At 39.1% G+C, this 14,745-nt stretch overlaps 23 non-coding genes across 23 annotated transcripts; all 23 read left to right on the forward strand.

Annotated features, from left to right (window-relative positions):
* The first annotated feature begins 312 nt into the window (after positions 1-312).
* Positions 313-476, forward strand: LOC124319147. The gene has a single exon (XR_006912843.1). It is a non-coding gene; the product is annotated as a U1 spliceosomal RNA (small nuclear RNA).
* Positions 477-668: 192 nt separating this feature from the next.
* Trnah-gug lies at positions 669-758 on the forward strand. The gene is given in 2 exon segments: positions 669-705; positions 724-758. It is a non-coding gene; the product is annotated as a tRNA-His (tRNA).
* Positions 759-1,162: 404 nt separating this feature from the next.
* LOC124319169 lies at positions 1,163-1,304 on the forward strand. The gene has a single exon (XR_006912868.1). It is a non-coding gene; the product is annotated as a U4 spliceosomal RNA (small nuclear RNA).
* A 574-nt stretch (positions 1,305-1,878) lies between these two features.
* Positions 1,879-2,001, forward strand: LOC124319176. Its single transcript, XR_006912875.1, has one exon. It is a non-coding gene; the product is annotated as a U5 spliceosomal RNA (small nuclear RNA).
* A 203-nt stretch (positions 2,002-2,204) lies between these two features.
* Positions 2,205-2,323, forward strand: LOC124319135. Its single transcript, XR_006912831.1, has one exon. It is a non-coding gene; the product is annotated as a 5S ribosomal RNA (ribosomal RNA).
* A 748-nt stretch (positions 2,324-3,071) lies between these two features.
* LOC124319136 lies at positions 3,072-3,190 on the forward strand. Its single transcript, XR_006912832.1, has one exon. It is a non-coding gene; the product is annotated as a 5S ribosomal RNA (ribosomal RNA).
* A 754-nt stretch (positions 3,191-3,944) lies between these two features.
* On the forward strand, positions 3,945-4,166 carry LOC124319162. Its single transcript, XR_006912860.1, has one exon. It is a non-coding gene; the product is annotated as a small nucleolar RNA U3 (small nucleolar RNA).
* Positions 4,167-4,676: 510 nt separating this feature from the next.
* On the forward strand, positions 4,677-4,867 carry LOC124319152. Its single transcript, XR_006912849.1, has one exon. It is a non-coding gene; the product is annotated as a U2 spliceosomal RNA (small nuclear RNA).
* A 509-nt stretch (positions 4,868-5,376) lies between these two features.
* Positions 5,377-5,540, forward strand: LOC124319148. Its single transcript, XR_006912844.1, has one exon. It is a non-coding gene; the product is annotated as a U1 spliceosomal RNA (small nuclear RNA).
* A 192-nt stretch (positions 5,541-5,732) lies between these two features.
* Trnah-gug lies at positions 5,733-5,822 on the forward strand. Its single transcript is given in 2 exon segments — positions 5,733-5,769; positions 5,788-5,822. It is a non-coding gene; the product is annotated as a tRNA-His (tRNA).
* Positions 5,823-6,226: 404 nt separating this feature from the next.
* LOC124319171 lies at positions 6,227-6,368 on the forward strand. The gene has a single exon (XR_006912869.1). It is a non-coding gene; the product is annotated as a U4 spliceosomal RNA (small nuclear RNA).
* A 574-nt stretch (positions 6,369-6,942) lies between these two features.
* On the forward strand, positions 6,943-7,065 carry LOC124319177. Its single transcript, XR_006912876.1, has one exon. It is a non-coding gene; the product is annotated as a U5 spliceosomal RNA (small nuclear RNA).
* Positions 7,066-7,268: 203 nt separating this feature from the next.
* On the forward strand, positions 7,269-7,387 carry LOC124319137. The gene has a single exon (XR_006912833.1). It is a non-coding gene; the product is annotated as a 5S ribosomal RNA (ribosomal RNA).
* Positions 7,388-8,135: 748 nt separating this feature from the next.
* Positions 8,136-8,254, forward strand: LOC124319138. Its single transcript, XR_006912834.1, has one exon. It is a non-coding gene; the product is annotated as a 5S ribosomal RNA (ribosomal RNA).
* A 754-nt stretch (positions 8,255-9,008) lies between these two features.
* LOC124319163 lies at positions 9,009-9,230 on the forward strand. The gene has a single exon (XR_006912861.1). It is a non-coding gene; the product is annotated as a small nucleolar RNA U3 (small nucleolar RNA).
* A 510-nt stretch (positions 9,231-9,740) lies between these two features.
* LOC124319153 lies at positions 9,741-9,931 on the forward strand. Its single transcript, XR_006912850.1, has one exon. It is a non-coding gene; the product is annotated as a U2 spliceosomal RNA (small nuclear RNA).
* Positions 9,932-10,440: 509 nt separating this feature from the next.
* On the forward strand, positions 10,441-10,604 carry LOC124319149. The gene has a single exon (XR_006912845.1). It is a non-coding gene; the product is annotated as a U1 spliceosomal RNA (small nuclear RNA).
* A 192-nt stretch (positions 10,605-10,796) lies between these two features.
* Trnah-gug lies at positions 10,797-10,886 on the forward strand. Its single transcript is given in 2 exon segments — positions 10,797-10,833; positions 10,852-10,886. It is a non-coding gene; the product is annotated as a tRNA-His (tRNA).
* A 404-nt stretch (positions 10,887-11,290) lies between these two features.
* On the forward strand, positions 11,291-11,432 carry LOC124319172. The gene has a single exon (XR_006912870.1). It is a non-coding gene; the product is annotated as a U4 spliceosomal RNA (small nuclear RNA).
* A 574-nt stretch (positions 11,433-12,006) lies between these two features.
* On the forward strand, positions 12,007-12,129 carry LOC124319178. Its single transcript, XR_006912877.1, has one exon. It is a non-coding gene; the product is annotated as a U5 spliceosomal RNA (small nuclear RNA).
* Positions 12,130-12,332: 203 nt separating this feature from the next.
* LOC124319140 lies at positions 12,333-12,451 on the forward strand. Its single transcript, XR_006912835.1, has one exon. It is a non-coding gene; the product is annotated as a 5S ribosomal RNA (ribosomal RNA).
* A 668-nt stretch (positions 12,452-13,119) lies between these two features.
* LOC124319141 lies at positions 13,120-13,238 on the forward strand. Its single transcript, XR_006912836.1, has one exon. It is a non-coding gene; the product is annotated as a 5S ribosomal RNA (ribosomal RNA).
* A 754-nt stretch (positions 13,239-13,992) lies between these two features.
* Positions 13,993-14,214, forward strand: LOC124319164. The gene has a single exon (XR_006912862.1). It is a non-coding gene; the product is annotated as a small nucleolar RNA U3 (small nucleolar RNA).
* The last annotated feature ends 531 nt before the right edge of the window (positions 14,215-14,745 follow it).

Here is a 14,745-nt window from a genome sequence, read left to right on the forward strand (position 1 = left end):
TGTTTTTTTTTTAAATATGAAGATGCGTGTATTTTCATATGAAAAGTCGATTTTCTTATTTTCTTATTTGCCAATTGGACGACCAAATGAAAAAAAACAAGCAATTTGTTTCTTGAAAAGTATTTGCAAAGATCAAGACCATGAAATAAATACTGAGCTTTATTTACTATATTTTGCTCGAGTTCGTAATTCAAGTCGATGAAAGAAAGTGGGTGGTATTCTCTAAACGTCAGTCAAATACTTGAACACTCTTTGTCAATATTGTTCTGCTGTATACAAAGTATTAAACAAAGTGAAAAAGCATCCACAATCATACTTACCTGGCTCAGAGGCAACCATGATCACCAAGGTGGTTCCTCCAGGGCGAGGCCTTTCCATTGCACTAAGGATGGGCTGACCCTTGCGATTAATCCAAATGTGATTAACTCGGGAGTACAATTTTTGGTAGTGGGGGACTGCGTTCGCGCCGTTCCCTGAACACACTATAAATGTAAGAAAAATTCTTGTCATCTGCCGGAAGTTGAACTAAATCTGGTCCCGTTAGTAAACGGTAGGGTTGACCGCTTGGGAATACGCGAAGCATCAGATTTTCTTTCTGGGAAGAAACAACAAAGTAATGAAATTCATGTTTAGCTACTTTAATATAAATCATCATGGCCAATGGATTGGCCGTGATCGTCTAGTGGTTAGGACCCTACGTTGTGGTACCTACTAGATATGAATCCGTAGTAACCCAGGTTCGAATCCTGGTCACGGCACTGAAAACTGATTTTTCACGTCAACACGCAGATTAACTATAAATTTTGTTTGGTTGGAAAGTAATGCTCGCTCACTTCAATAGTTCATAATGTGAAAAACAATTTGGAATGAAAACCTGAAATTCCCCCTCCCTTTTTTTGTGTGTGCAGGAAGTTGTTGAAATGTATGGAAGAAAAATACACATTTACAGAATTTCAAGTATTTGACCCGATATTAAGACAAAAATTATTTCATGTATGTAATGAACTGTCCCCTGTTGGTATTAGTCCAATGGGAGATGGAAATTAAAATTTGCCTAGGGTAATCTAAATGAATATTTCTGAACGAAATTGTTGGTCCAACACGTCCAAGCAGAACGAATTCAGCAAATGCTTAAGTAGACTTGCTTTTCTGATTATAATTTAGCTTTGCGCAGTGGCAATATCATAACCAATGAGGGTCTCCCGAGGTGTGATTATTGCTAGTTGAAAACTTTAACCAATACCCCGCCACGATGAAGTGAAATAATCTTTGTCGTCGGCAATTTTTGATAGCTCCATCAGGAGCATTTCAGCGTACAAGAAAAAAAAAATTACAGTCAGTTAGAAAAATTGGAGTGTTGCATAGTGTGTTTATAACATTAAACGGTGAAAGTGAAATCGTATAAGTGATTTTTGTTTCCATTTAGTTGGTATTGCACGTCAGACAAGGCTGATTAATTCGTTCGCTGAAGGCCATTAATATCAGTCAGTTGGAACATTGTGAACACGGGGAAAATATTTGAAAAGGTGATTCCAAATGACAAGGTGAAAAGATTCCACCATGTTTAAAGGGGAAGTTCAATAAATTGTTAACCGCTGTAGGGTGAATGTCGGGGTAAACATCTGATCCCACCACCTACGTGTTGGGCTTGTACCATAAAGATCGTTCATTTTTTTCAAAAATAACACTGCGCACAACTGTTTCGTTCAAAAACATGTTAACGAGCTTTATACATGATATTTACTTTAAAATAACTGTACCCATTGATAAAGAATTGCACAAGGATTTTGATATGTAAACGCATGTTTCGAAAAAAAACCTTACAAGCGCACTTCAAAATTTTGAAATGAATATAAATACAAGGCATACCACTGTTATTTACTCTGGTTTCTAATCAATACCCGGATAAATCTTTCGCCTTTTACTAAAGATTTCCGTGGTTAGGAGCATTGATGAGTCTATATGACTTATTTTTTTAACGCCCGGTCTTCTGATTGGGCACTTTGAATAAATGAAAAATTAAAAACGTCTGTATGCGGAAACAAAGATATTCTACTACTACATACTGACAACATTTGTAAAATGACAAACTGATAGTTTTTCGGTGGTTTTGGTAAGATTAGTGTGTATTTCAAAAAGATAAATCTCAAGCACAAGTAATAGATTAGAGGCGAATATGGTCGGGTAATTGCGTCTAGTTTAATGTCAACGGCCATACCACATAGAACTCACCCGGTCTCGTCAGCTCCCGGAAGTTAAGCTATGTCGGGTCCCGTTAGTACTTGGATGGGTGACCGCTTGGGAATACGGGATGCTGTTGGCATGGAATTATTTTATTTTTGTGAATCCAATTGAATTGAAGTGCTTCCCAAGATGGGTGATACTACATGGACTACAATGTATTATTTTGGCATTAGTTGAAAATGGAAGGAACGTATTTTTTACTGGATATTGCCTACTAGACGTCCTCCAACCTCTTTGTTGCTGAAAGATATTTGAAACGCCGTGCGCGAAGCGCACGGCACAGCCGAGAGGCTACTAGACGTCCTCCAACCTCTTTGTTGCTGAAAGATATTTGAAACGCCGTGCGCGAAGCGCACGGCACAGCCGAGAGGCTTGTACGTTGGTGGTTTCTTCGGGCAGCTCTATCTAATCTCTCTGGCTCTGAGATCCTTATGCAACGCAAGCTAAGTAAAGCGCGAAGCGCACGGCACAGCCGAGAGGCTTGTACGTTGGTGGTTTCTTCGGGCAGCTCTATCTAATCTCTCTGACTCTGAGATCCTTATGCAACGCAAGCTAAGTAAGGGAAGCAATCGTTAGCCTTATGACACTTGGATTGTTGGCTCATTGATCGGACATCCCCGGAACGAGAAAATTAAAAATGACAGTTAGCCAAAAATAGTGGCGTTTGGAAATATTATCAAATTTTATATTCGGTTGTCCATTGACAAATGTACTTATATGTCCTCGTTTGTTTGGCTAAGGTTGGTGTGTATTTCGAACAGAAAGTAAGCAAGCATTAGAACTAGATTTAGAGGCGAATATGGTCGGGTAATGGCGACTGAATTGATGTCAACGGCCATACCACATAGAACTCACCCGGTCTCGTCAGCTCCCGGAAGTTAAGCTATGTCGGGTCCCGTTAGTACTTGGATGGGTGACCGCTTGGGAATACGGGATGCTGTTGGCATGGTGTAATTTTATTTTTGCTCCCCAAGTTAGATGAGACATGGAATATAATGTATTCTTTAGGTATTAGTTGAAAAGGGTATTGCTGGGACTTTGATTAATGATACCATATATTGTAGAACGCATGTTTGTTTGATCTCGGTAGTTTTAACGACAAAAAAAAAGATAGAGGTTTGGCTATTTTGTTGAGGCTGTTGCATGACGCCCACTCACTGGCACGATCCCACTACTGCCGAACACGGGAACTTTTGGCTGCTAGGTTTCCCTCCTGACCCACTACGCTCCTCCTTAGCTAACCTGCACCTACTAGATTCCTCTAGCAGATCCATGCTGATGTCAAGCTTAGTGCGGGCACCTGATCAACATGCGGTATCACGAAACAGGGCTCCTAAACTCAAGCCATCCACTCTACCAAGCCTCCCCGAAGCAGGATTATAGGTGCACGCCAAACACCCAGCTGATAAATGGGCTCTCAATCGATAATACATTACTGTAATAAATTGATTTGATGAGCACGCGGATTCTTTATTGTGTCCAAAATTGGTCTCGTCACTTGTTCTATAACTATTAAAGAGCTTCTCGGTGTTTCAATAAATGAACAAAATGCAAGACCTGACAATGTATGTACTGTGTGCGTCAAGTATTGCAAATCTCAATTTAATATTCCGAAATATCGATCTATGCACTGTAATTTACGCCAAAGCTCATTGATCGTACAAACCTTATTTAGAGTTCTGCAAAATAACATTGCATTTAAGATCATACTTCACAGGATCATTTCTGTAGTATATCTTGACTTGTTTCCCACCAGAAACTTGTCTCCTTTCAACCCACGATGACGAGTTAAGACGCTGGTTTCTGAGCGTGAAACAGGCTGTGAGTGTAGCTGTCTCGACAGCATCAAACACAGTCATTGAGGACCGTTTCCGTTAAATCCATGTGAAATAGCGGAAGGAAACTAGCGTGTTCAGAGTGGTTGAGATGATAAAACAAATTTAAATTCTTGAAAATCTAAAGAGATAAATCTTAATAATAATTCCAGGTATTCGTGTCCTTAAATCATCTGCTTGTATGGCAAAATAAATTGTGAAAGTGAGGTTGGTCAATTTGAGGATGTGTCATGACTTTATGATCGTATTGCATTCTTTTAGTTATTGTTATTTAATCATGATTAATTATCGTTCAGAGCTTTTGTCGTCAGGTGGCGTGGCAAAGCCATATTCTGAAAAAAAAGGACCTAGTGTGATAACGAGAGTAAAATTTGCAACGCCTTCAGCGTAAATTGTATCTCCCTTAATACAGTATGAGCATAATAAAACAAATGAAAATGAACTTTATAAGCATCAAGTGGTCGCGTCTGGAAAAATGAACAACTCAATATTTTATAGCATTTCTTGAATGTTTTGAGTGATATGAGTATTCTTCGTACACCACCGGAAATGTGTTGAACCTCAGTGGTTATTTTGGGCAGTAATCCTTGTAACATTATCGCTTCTCGGCCTTTTGGCTAAGATCAAAGTGTAGTATCTGTTCTTATCAGCTTAATATCTGATACGGGTTCAAATGGACCCCAGAATATTAAACTGATTTTTGGCATACGGTGGGAATACAGTGCTTGCACTGCTCCCGCCACGGGTTGACCCGGTATTGCAGTACCTCCGGGATCGGCTCACCCTCTATGAGGGAGAACATATTGAATAAAACAGAAATTGTCTTAGCACCGTATAATAAAAGACCATGTATAATTGCAAAACTGTCATGTAGACATGTTTGTAATTTTTTCTAATTGTATTTTTTTCGTAATATCAAGAAAAGCATAAAAAAATACGTACTTGATTGTGTTAACTAATTAGTACTGTTCATCTTTCGATGTGATGTTTTTTTTTTAAATATGAAGATGCGTGTATTTTCATATGAAAAGTCGATTTTCTTATTTTCTTATTTGCCAATTGGACGACCAAATGAAAAAAAACAAGCAATTTGTTTCTTGAAAAGTATTTGCAAAGATCAAGACCATGAAATAAATACTGAGCTTTATTTACTATATTTTGCTCGAGTTCGTAATTCAAGTCGATGAAAGAAAGTGGGTGGTATTCTCTAAACGTCAGTCAAATACTTGAACACTCTTTGTCAATATTGTTCTGCTGTATACAAAGTATTAAACAAAGTGAAAAAGCATCCACAATCATACTTACCTGGCTCAGAGGCAACCATGATCACCAAGGTGGTTCCTCCAGGGCGAGGCCTTTCCATTGCACTAAGGATGGGCTGACCCTTGCGATTAATCCAAATGTGATTAACTCGGGAGTACAATTTTTGGTAGTGGGGGACTGCGTTCGCGCCGTTCCCTGAACACACTATAAATGTAAGAAAAATTCTTGTCATCTGCCGGAAGTTGAACTAAATCTGGTCCCGTTAGTAAACGGTAGGGTTGACCGCTTGGGAATACGCGAAGCATCAGATTTTCTTTCTGGGAAGAAACAACAAAGTAATGAAATTCATGTTTAGCTACTTTAATATAAATCATCATGGCCAATGGATTGGCCGTGATCGTCTAGTGGTTAGGACCCTACGTTGTGGTACCTACTAGATATGAATCCGTAGTAACCCAGGTTCGAATCCTGGTCACGGCACTGAAAACTGATTTTTCACGTCAACACGCAGATTAACTATAAATTTTGTTTGGTTGGAAAGTAATGCTCGCTCACTTCAATAGTTCATAATGTGAAAAACAATTTGGAATGAAAACCTGAAATTCCCCCTCCCTTTTTTTGTGTGTGCAGGAAGTTGTTGAAATGTATGGAAGAAAAATACACATTTACAGAATTTCAAGTATTTGACCCGATATTAAGACAAAAATTATTTCATGTATGTAATGAACTGTCCCCTGTTGGTATTAGTCCAATGGGAGATGGAAATTAAAATTTGCCTAGGGTAATCTAAATGAATATTTCTGAACGAAATTGTTGGTCCAACACGTCCAAGCAGAACGAATTCAGCAAATGCTTAAGTAAACTTGCTTTTCTGATTATAATTTAGCTTTGCGCAGTGGCAATATCATAACCAATGAGGGTCTCCCGAGGTGTGATTATTGCTAGTTGAAAACTTTAACCAATACCCCGCCACGATGAAGTGAAATAATCTTTGTCGTCGGCAATTTTTGATAGCTCCATCAGGAGCATTTCAGCGTACAAGAAAAAAAAAATTACAGTCAGTTAGAAAAATTGGAGTGTTGCATAGTGTGTTTATAACATTAAACGGTGAAAGTGAAATCGTATAAGTGATTTTTGTTTCCATTTAGTTGGTATTGCACGTCAGACAAGGCTGATTAATTCGTTCGCTGAAGGCCATTAATATCAGTCAGTTGGAACATTGTGAACACGGGGAAAATATTTGAAAAGGTGATTCCAAATGACAAGGTGAAAAGATTCCACCATGTTTAAAGGGGAAGTTCAATAAATTGTTAACCGCTGTAGGGTGAATGTCGGGGTAAACATCTGATCCCACCACCTACGTGTTGGGCTTGTACCATAAAGATCGTTCATTTTTTTCAAAAATAACACTGCGCACAACTGTTTCGTTCAAAAACATGTTAACGAGCTTTATACATGATATTTACTTTAAAATAACTGTACCCATTGATAAAGAATTGCACAAGGATTTTGATATGTAAACGCATGTTTCGAAAAAAAACCTTACAAGCGCACTTCAAAATTTTGAAATGAATATAAATACAAGGCATACCACTGTTATTTACTCTGGTTTCTAATCAATACCCGGATAAATCTTTCGCCTTTTACTAAAGATTTCCGTGGTTAGGAGCATTGATGAGTCTATATGACTTATTTTTTTAACGCCCGGTCTTCTGATTGGGCACTTTGAATAAATGAAAAATTAAAAACGTCTGTATGCGGAAACAAGGATATTCTACTACTACATACTGACAACATTTGTAAAATGACAAACTGATAGTTTTTCGGTGGTTTTGGTAAGATTAGTGTGTATTTCAAAAAGATAAATCTCAAGCACAAGTAATAGATTAGAGGCGAATATGGTCGGGTAATTGCGTCTAGTTTAATGTCAACGGCCATACCACATAGAACTCACCCGGTCTCGTCAGCTCCCGGAAGTTAAGCTATGTCGGGTCCCGTTAGTACTTGGATGGGTGACCGCTTGGGAATACGGGATGCTGTTGGCATGGAATTATTTTATTTTTGTGAATCCAATTGAATTGAAGTGCTTCCCAAGATGGGTGATACTACATGGACTACAATGTATTATTTTGGCATTAGTTGAAAATGGAAGGAACGTATTTTTTACTGGATATTGCCTACTAGACGTCCTCCAACCTCTTTGTTGCTGAAAGATATTTGAAACGCCGTGCGCGAAGCGCACGGCACAGCCGAGAGGCTACTAGACGTCCTCCAACCTCTTTGTTGCTGAAAGATATTTGAAACGCCGTGCGCGAAGCGCACGGCACAGCCGAGAGGCTTGTACGTTGGTGGTTTCTTCGGGCAGCTCTATCTAATCTCTCTGGCTCTGAGATCCTTATGCAACGCAAGCTAAGTAAAGCGCGAAGCGCACGGCACAGCCGAGAGGCTTGTACGTTGGTGGTTTCTTCGGGCAGCTCTATCTAATCTCTCTGACTCTGAGATCCTTATGCAACGCAAGCTAAGTAAGGGAAGCAATCGTTAGCCTTATGACACTTGGATTGTTGGCTCATTGATCGGACATCCCCGGAACGAGAAAATTAAAAATGACAGTTAGCCAAAAATAGTGGCGTTTGGAAATATTATCAAATTTTATATTCGGTTGTCCATTGACAAATGTACTTATATGTCCTCGTTTGTTTGGCTAAGGTTGGTGTGTATTTCGAACAGAAAGTAAGCAAGCATTAGAACTAGATTTAGAGGCGAATATGGTCGGGTAATGGCGACTGAATTGATGTCAACGGCCATACCACATAGAACTCACCCGGTCTCGTCAGCTCCCGGAAGTTAAGCTATGTCGGGTCCCGTTAGTACTTGGATGGGTGACCGCTTGGGAATACGGGATGCTGTTGGCATGGTGTAATTTTATTTTTGCTCCCCAAGTTAGATGAGACATGGAATATAATGTATTCTTTAGGTATTAGTTGAAAAGGGTATTGCTGGGACTTTGATTAATGATACCATATATTGTAGAACGCATGTTTGTTTGATCTCGGTAGTTTTAACGACAAAAAAAAAGATAGAGGTTTGGCTATTTTGTTGAGGCTGTTGCATGACGCCCACTCACTGGCACGATCCCACTACTGCCGAACACGGGAACTTTTGGCTGCTAGGTTTCCCTCCTGACCCACTACGCTCCTCCTTAGCTAACCTGCACCTACTAGATTCCTCTAGCAGATCCATGCTGATGTCAAGCTTAGTGCGGGCACCTGATCAACATGCGGTATCACGAAACAGGGCTCCTAAACTCAAGCCATCCACTCTACCAAGCCTCCCCGAAGCAGGATTATAGGTGCACGCCAAACACCCAGCTGATAAATGGGCTCTCAATCGATAATACATTACTGTAATAAATTGATTTGATGAGCACGCGGATTCTTTATTGTGTCCAAAATTGGTCTCGTCACTTGTTCTATAACTATTAAAGAGCTTCTCGGTGTTTCAATAAATGAACAAAATGCAAGACCTGACAATGTATGTACTGTGTGCGTCAAGTATTGCAAATCTCAATTTAATATTCCGAAATATCGATCTATGCACTGTAATTTACGCCAAAGCTCATTGATCGTACAAACCTTATTTAGAGTTCTGCAAAATAACATTGCATTTAAGATCATACTTCACAGGATCATTTCTGTAGTATATCTTGACTTGTTTCCCACCAGAAACTTGTCTCCTTTCAACCCACGATGACGAGTTAAGACGCTGGTTTCTGAGCGTGAAACAGGCTGTGAGTGTAGCTGTCTCGACAGCATCAAACACAGTCATTGAGGACCGTTTCCGTTAAATCCATGTGAAATAGCGGAAGGAAACTAGCGTGTTCAGAGTGGTTGAGATGATAAAACAAATTTAAATTCTTGAAAATCTAAAGAGATAAATCTTAATAATAATTCCAGGTATTCGTGTCCTTAAATCATCTGCTTGTATGGCAAAATAAATTGTGAAAGTGAGGTTGGTCAATTTGAGGATGTGTCATGACTTTATGATCGTATTGCATTCTTTTAGTTATTGTTATTTAATCATGATTAATTATCGTTCAGAGCTTTTGTCGTCAGGTGGCGTGGCAAAGCCATATTCTGAAAAAAAAGGACCTAGTGTGATAACGAGAGTAAAATTTGCAACGCCTTCAGCGTAAATTGTATCTCCCTTAATACAGTATGAGCATAATAAAACAAATGAAAATGAACTTTATAAGCATCAAGTGGTCGCGTCTGGAAAAATGAACAACTCAATATTTTATAGCATTTCTTGAATGTTTTGAGTGATATGAGTATTCTTCGTACACCACCGGAAATGTGTTGAACCTCAGTGGTTATTTTGGGCAGTAATCCTTGTAACATTATCGCTTCTCGGCCTTTTGGCTAAGATCAAAGTGTAGTATCTGTTCTTATCAGCTTAATATCTGATACGGGTTCAAATGGACCCCAGAATATTAAACTGATTTTTGGCATACGGTGGGAATACAGTGCTTGCACTGCTCCCGCCACGGGTTGACCCGGTATTGCAGTACCTCCGGGATCGGCTCACCCTCTATGAGGGAGAACATATTGAATAAAACAGAAATTGTCTTAGCACCGTATAATAAAAGACCATGTATAATTGCAAAACTGTCATGTAGACATGTTTGTAATTTTTTCTAATTGTATTTTTTTCGTAATATCAAGAAAAGCATAAAAAAATACGTACTTGATTGTGTTAACTAATTAGTACTGTTCATCTTTCGATGTGATGTTTTTTTTTAAAATATGAAGATGCGTGTATTTTCATATGAAAAGTCGATTTTCTTATTTTCTTATTTGCCAATTGGACGACCAAATGAAAAAAAACAAGCAATTTGTTTCTTGAAAAGTATTTGCAAAGATCAAGACCATGAAATAAATACTGAGCTTTATTTACTATATTTTGCTCGAGTTCGTAATTCAAGTCGATGAAAGAAAGTGGGTGGTATTCTCTAAACGTCAGTCAAATACTTGAACACTCTTTGTCAATATTGTTCTGCTGTATACAAAGTATTAAACAAAGTGAAAAAGCATCCACAATCATACTTACCTGGCTCAGAGGCAACCATGATCACCAAGGTGGTTCCTCCAGGGCGAGGCCTTTCCATTGCACTAAGGATGGGCTGACCCTTGCGATTAATCCAAATGTGATTAACTCGGGAGTACAATTTTTGGTAGTGGGGGACTGCGTTCGCGCCGTTCCCTGAACACACTATAAATGTAAGAAAAATTCTTGTCATCTGCCGGAAGTTGAACTAAATCTGGTCCCGTTAGTAAACGGTAGGGTTGACCGCTTGGGAATACGCGAAGCATCAGATTTTCTTTCTGGGAAGAAACAACAAAGTAATGAAATTCATGTTTAGCTACTTTAATATAAATCATCATGGCCAATGGATTGGCCGTGATCGTCTAGTGGTTAGGACCCTACGTTGTGGTACCTACTAGATATGAATCCGTAGTAACCCAGGTTCGAATCCTGGTCACGGCACTGAAAACTGATTTTTCACGTCAACACGCAGATTAACTATAAATTTTGTTTGGTTGGAAAGTAATGCTCGCTCACTTCAATAGTTCATAATGTGAAAAACAATTTGGAATGAAAACCTGAAATTCCCCCTCCCTTTTTTTGTGTGTGCAGGAAGTTGTTGAAATGTATGGAAGAAAAATACACATTTACAGAATTTCAAGTATTTGACCCGATATTAAGACAAAAATTATTTCATGTATGTAATGAACTGTCCCCTGTTGGTATTAGTCCAATGGGAGATGGAAATTAAAATTTGCCTAGGGTAATCTAAATGAATATTTCTGAACGAAATTGTTGGTCCAACACGTCCAAGCAGAACGAATTCAGCAAATGCTTAAGTAGACTTGCTTTTCTGATTATAATTTAGCTTTGCGCAGTGGCAATATCATAACCAATGAGGGTCTCCCGAGGTGTGATTATTGCTAGTTGAAAACTTTAACCAATACCCCGCCACGATGAAGTGAAATAATCTTTGTCGTCGGCAATTTTTGATAGCTCCATCAGGAGCATTTCAGCGTACAAGAAAAAAAAAATTACAGTCAGTTAGAAAAATTGGAGTGTTGCATAGTGTGTTTATAACATTAAACGGTGAAAGTGAAATCGTATAAGTGATTTTTGTTTCCATTTAGTTGGTATTGCACGTCAGACAAGGCTGATTAATTCGTTCGCTGAAGGCCATTAATATCAGTCAGTTGGAACATTGTGAACACGGGGAAAATATTTGAAAAGGTGATTCCAAATGACAAGGTGAAAAGATTCCACCATGTTTAAAGGGGAAGTTCAATAAATTGTTAACCGCTGTAGGGTGAATGTCGGGGTAAACATCTGATCCCACCACCTACGTGTTGGGCTTGTACCATAAAGATCGTTCATTTTTTTCAAAAATAACACTGCGCACAACTGTTTCGTTCAAAAACATGTTAACGAGCTTTATACATGATATTTACTTTAAAATAACTGTACCCATTGATAAAGAATTGCACAAGGATTTTGATATGTAAACGCATGTTTCGAAAAAAAACCTTACAAGCGCACTTCAAAATTTTGAAATGAATATAAATACAAGGCATACCACTGTTATTTACTCTGGTTTCTAATCAATACCCGGATAAATCTTTCGCCTTTTACTAAAGATTTCCGTGGTTAGGAGCATTGATGAGTCTATATGACTTATTTTTTTAACGCCCGGTCTTCTGATTGGGCACTTTGAATAAATGAAAAATTAAAAACGTCTGTATGCGGAAACAAAGATATTCTACTACTACATACTGACAACATTTGTAAAATGACAAACTGATAGTTTTTCGGTGGTTTTGGTAAGATTAGTGTGTATTTCAAAAAGATAAATCTCAAGCACAAGTAATAGATTAGAGGCGAATATGGTCGGGTAATTGCGTCTAGTTTAATGTCAACGGCCATACCACATAGAACTCACCCGGTCTCGTCAGCTCCCGGAAGTTAAGCTATGTCGGGTCCCGTTAGTACTTGGATGGGTGACCGCTTGGGAATACGGGATGCTGTTGGCATGGAATTATTTTATTTTTGTGAATCCAATTGAATTGAAGTGCTTCCCAAGATGGGTGATACTACATGGACTACAATGTATTATTTTGGCATTAGTTGAAAATGGAAGGAACGTATTTTTTACTGGATATTGCCTACTAGACGTCCTCCAACCTCTTTGTTGCTGAAAGATATTTGAAACGCCGTGCGCGAAGCGCACGGCACAGCCGAGAGGCTTGTACGTTGGTGGTTTCTTCGGGCAGCTCTATCTAATCTCTCTGGCTCTGAGATCCTTATGCAACGCAAGCTAAGTAAAGCGCGAAGCGCACGGCACAGCCGAGAGGCTTGTACGTTGGTGGTTTCTTCGGGCAGCTCTATCTAATCTCTCTGACTCTGAGATCCTTATGCAACGCAAGCTAAGTAAGGGAAGCAATCGTTAGCCTTATGACACTTGGATTGTTGGCTCATTGATCGGACATCCCCGGAACGAGAAAATTAAAAATGACAGTTAGCCAAAAATAGTGGCGTTTGGAAATATTATCAAATTTTATATTCGGTTGTCCATTGACAAATGTACTTATATGTCCTCGTTTGTTTGGCTAAGGTTGGTGTGTATTTCGAACAGAAAGTAAGCAAGCATTAGAACTAGATTTAGAGGCGAATATGGTCGGGTAATGGCGACTGAATTGATGTCAACGGCCATACCACATAGAACTCACCCGGTCTCGTCAGCTCCCGGAAGTTAAGCTATGTCGGGTCCCGTTAGTACTTGGATGGGTGACCGCTTGGGAATACGGGATGCTGTTGGCATGGTGTAATTTTATTTTTGCTCCCCAAGTTAGATGAGACATGGAATATAATGTATTCTTTAGGTATTAGTTGAAAAGGGTATTGCTGGGACTTTGATTAATGATACCATATATTGTAGAACGCATGTTTGTTTGATCTCGGTAGTTTTAACGACAAAAAAAAAGATAGAGGTTTGGCTATTTTGTTGAGGCTGTTGCATGACGCCCACTCACTGGCACGATCCCACTACTGCCGAACACGGGAACTTTTGGCTGCTAGGTTTCCCTCCTGACCCACTACGCTCCTCCTTAGCTAACCTGCACCTACTAGATTCCTCTAGCAGATCCATGCTGATGTCAAGCTTAGTGCGGGCACCTGATCAACATGCGGTATCACGAAACAGGGCTCCTAAACTCAAGCCATCCACTCTACCAAGCCTCCCCGAAGCAGGATTATAGGTGCACGCCAAACACCCAGCTGATAAATGGGCTCTCAATCGATAATACATTACTGTAATAAATTGATTTGATGAGCACGCGGATTCTTTATTGTGTCCAAAATTGGTCTCGTCACTTGTTCTATAACTATTAAAGAGCTTCTCGGTGTTTCAATAAATGAACAAAATGCAAGACCTGACAATGTATGTACTGTGTGCGTCAAGTATTGCAAATCTCAATTTAATATTCCGAAATATCGATCTATGCACTGTAATTTACGCCAAAGCTCATTGATCGTACAAACCTTATTTAGAGTTCTGCAAAATAACATTGCATTTAAGATCATACTTCACAGGATCATTTCTGTAGTATATCTTGACTTGTTTCCCACCAGAAACTTGTCTCCTTTCAACCCACGATGACGAGTTAAGACGCTGGTTTCTGAGCGTGAAACAGGCTGTGAGTGTAGCTGTCTCGACAGCATCAAACACAGTCATTGAGGACCGTTTCCGTTAAATCCATGTGAAATAGCGGAAGGAAACTAGCGTGTTCAGAGTGGTTGAGATGATAAAACAAATTTAAATTCTTGAAAATCTAAAGAGATAAATCTTAATAATAATTCCAGGTATTCGTGTCCTTAAATCATCTGCTTGTATGGCAAAATAAATTGTGAAAGTGAGGTTGGTCAATTTGAGGATGTGTCATGACTTTATGATCGTATTGCATTCTTTTAGTTATTGTTATTTAATCATGATTAATTATCGTTCAGAGCTTTTGTCGTCAGGTGGCGTGGCAAAGCCATATTCTGAAAAAAAAGGACCTAGTGTGATAACGAGAGTAAAATTTGCAACGCCTTCAGCGTAAATTGTATCTCCCTTAATACAGTATGAGCATAATAAAACAAATGAAAATGAACTTTATAAGCATCAAGTGGTCGCGTCTGGAAAAATGAACAACTCAATATTTTATAGCATTTCTTGAATGTTTTGAGTGATATGAGTATTCTTCGTACACCACCGGAAATGTGTTGAACCTCAGTGGTTATTTTGGGCAGTAATCCTTGTAACATTATCGCTTCTCGGCCTTTTGGC

The sequence above is a fragment of the Daphnia pulicaria genome, unplaced genomic scaffold (genome assembly GCF_021234035.1).
Source record: "Daphnia pulicaria isolate SC F1-1A unplaced genomic scaffold, SC_F0-13Bv2 h1tg000132l, whole genome shotgun sequence".
Classification (NCBI taxonomy): Eukaryota; Metazoa; Arthropoda; class Branchiopoda; order Diplostraca; family Daphniidae; genus Daphnia; species Daphnia pulicaria.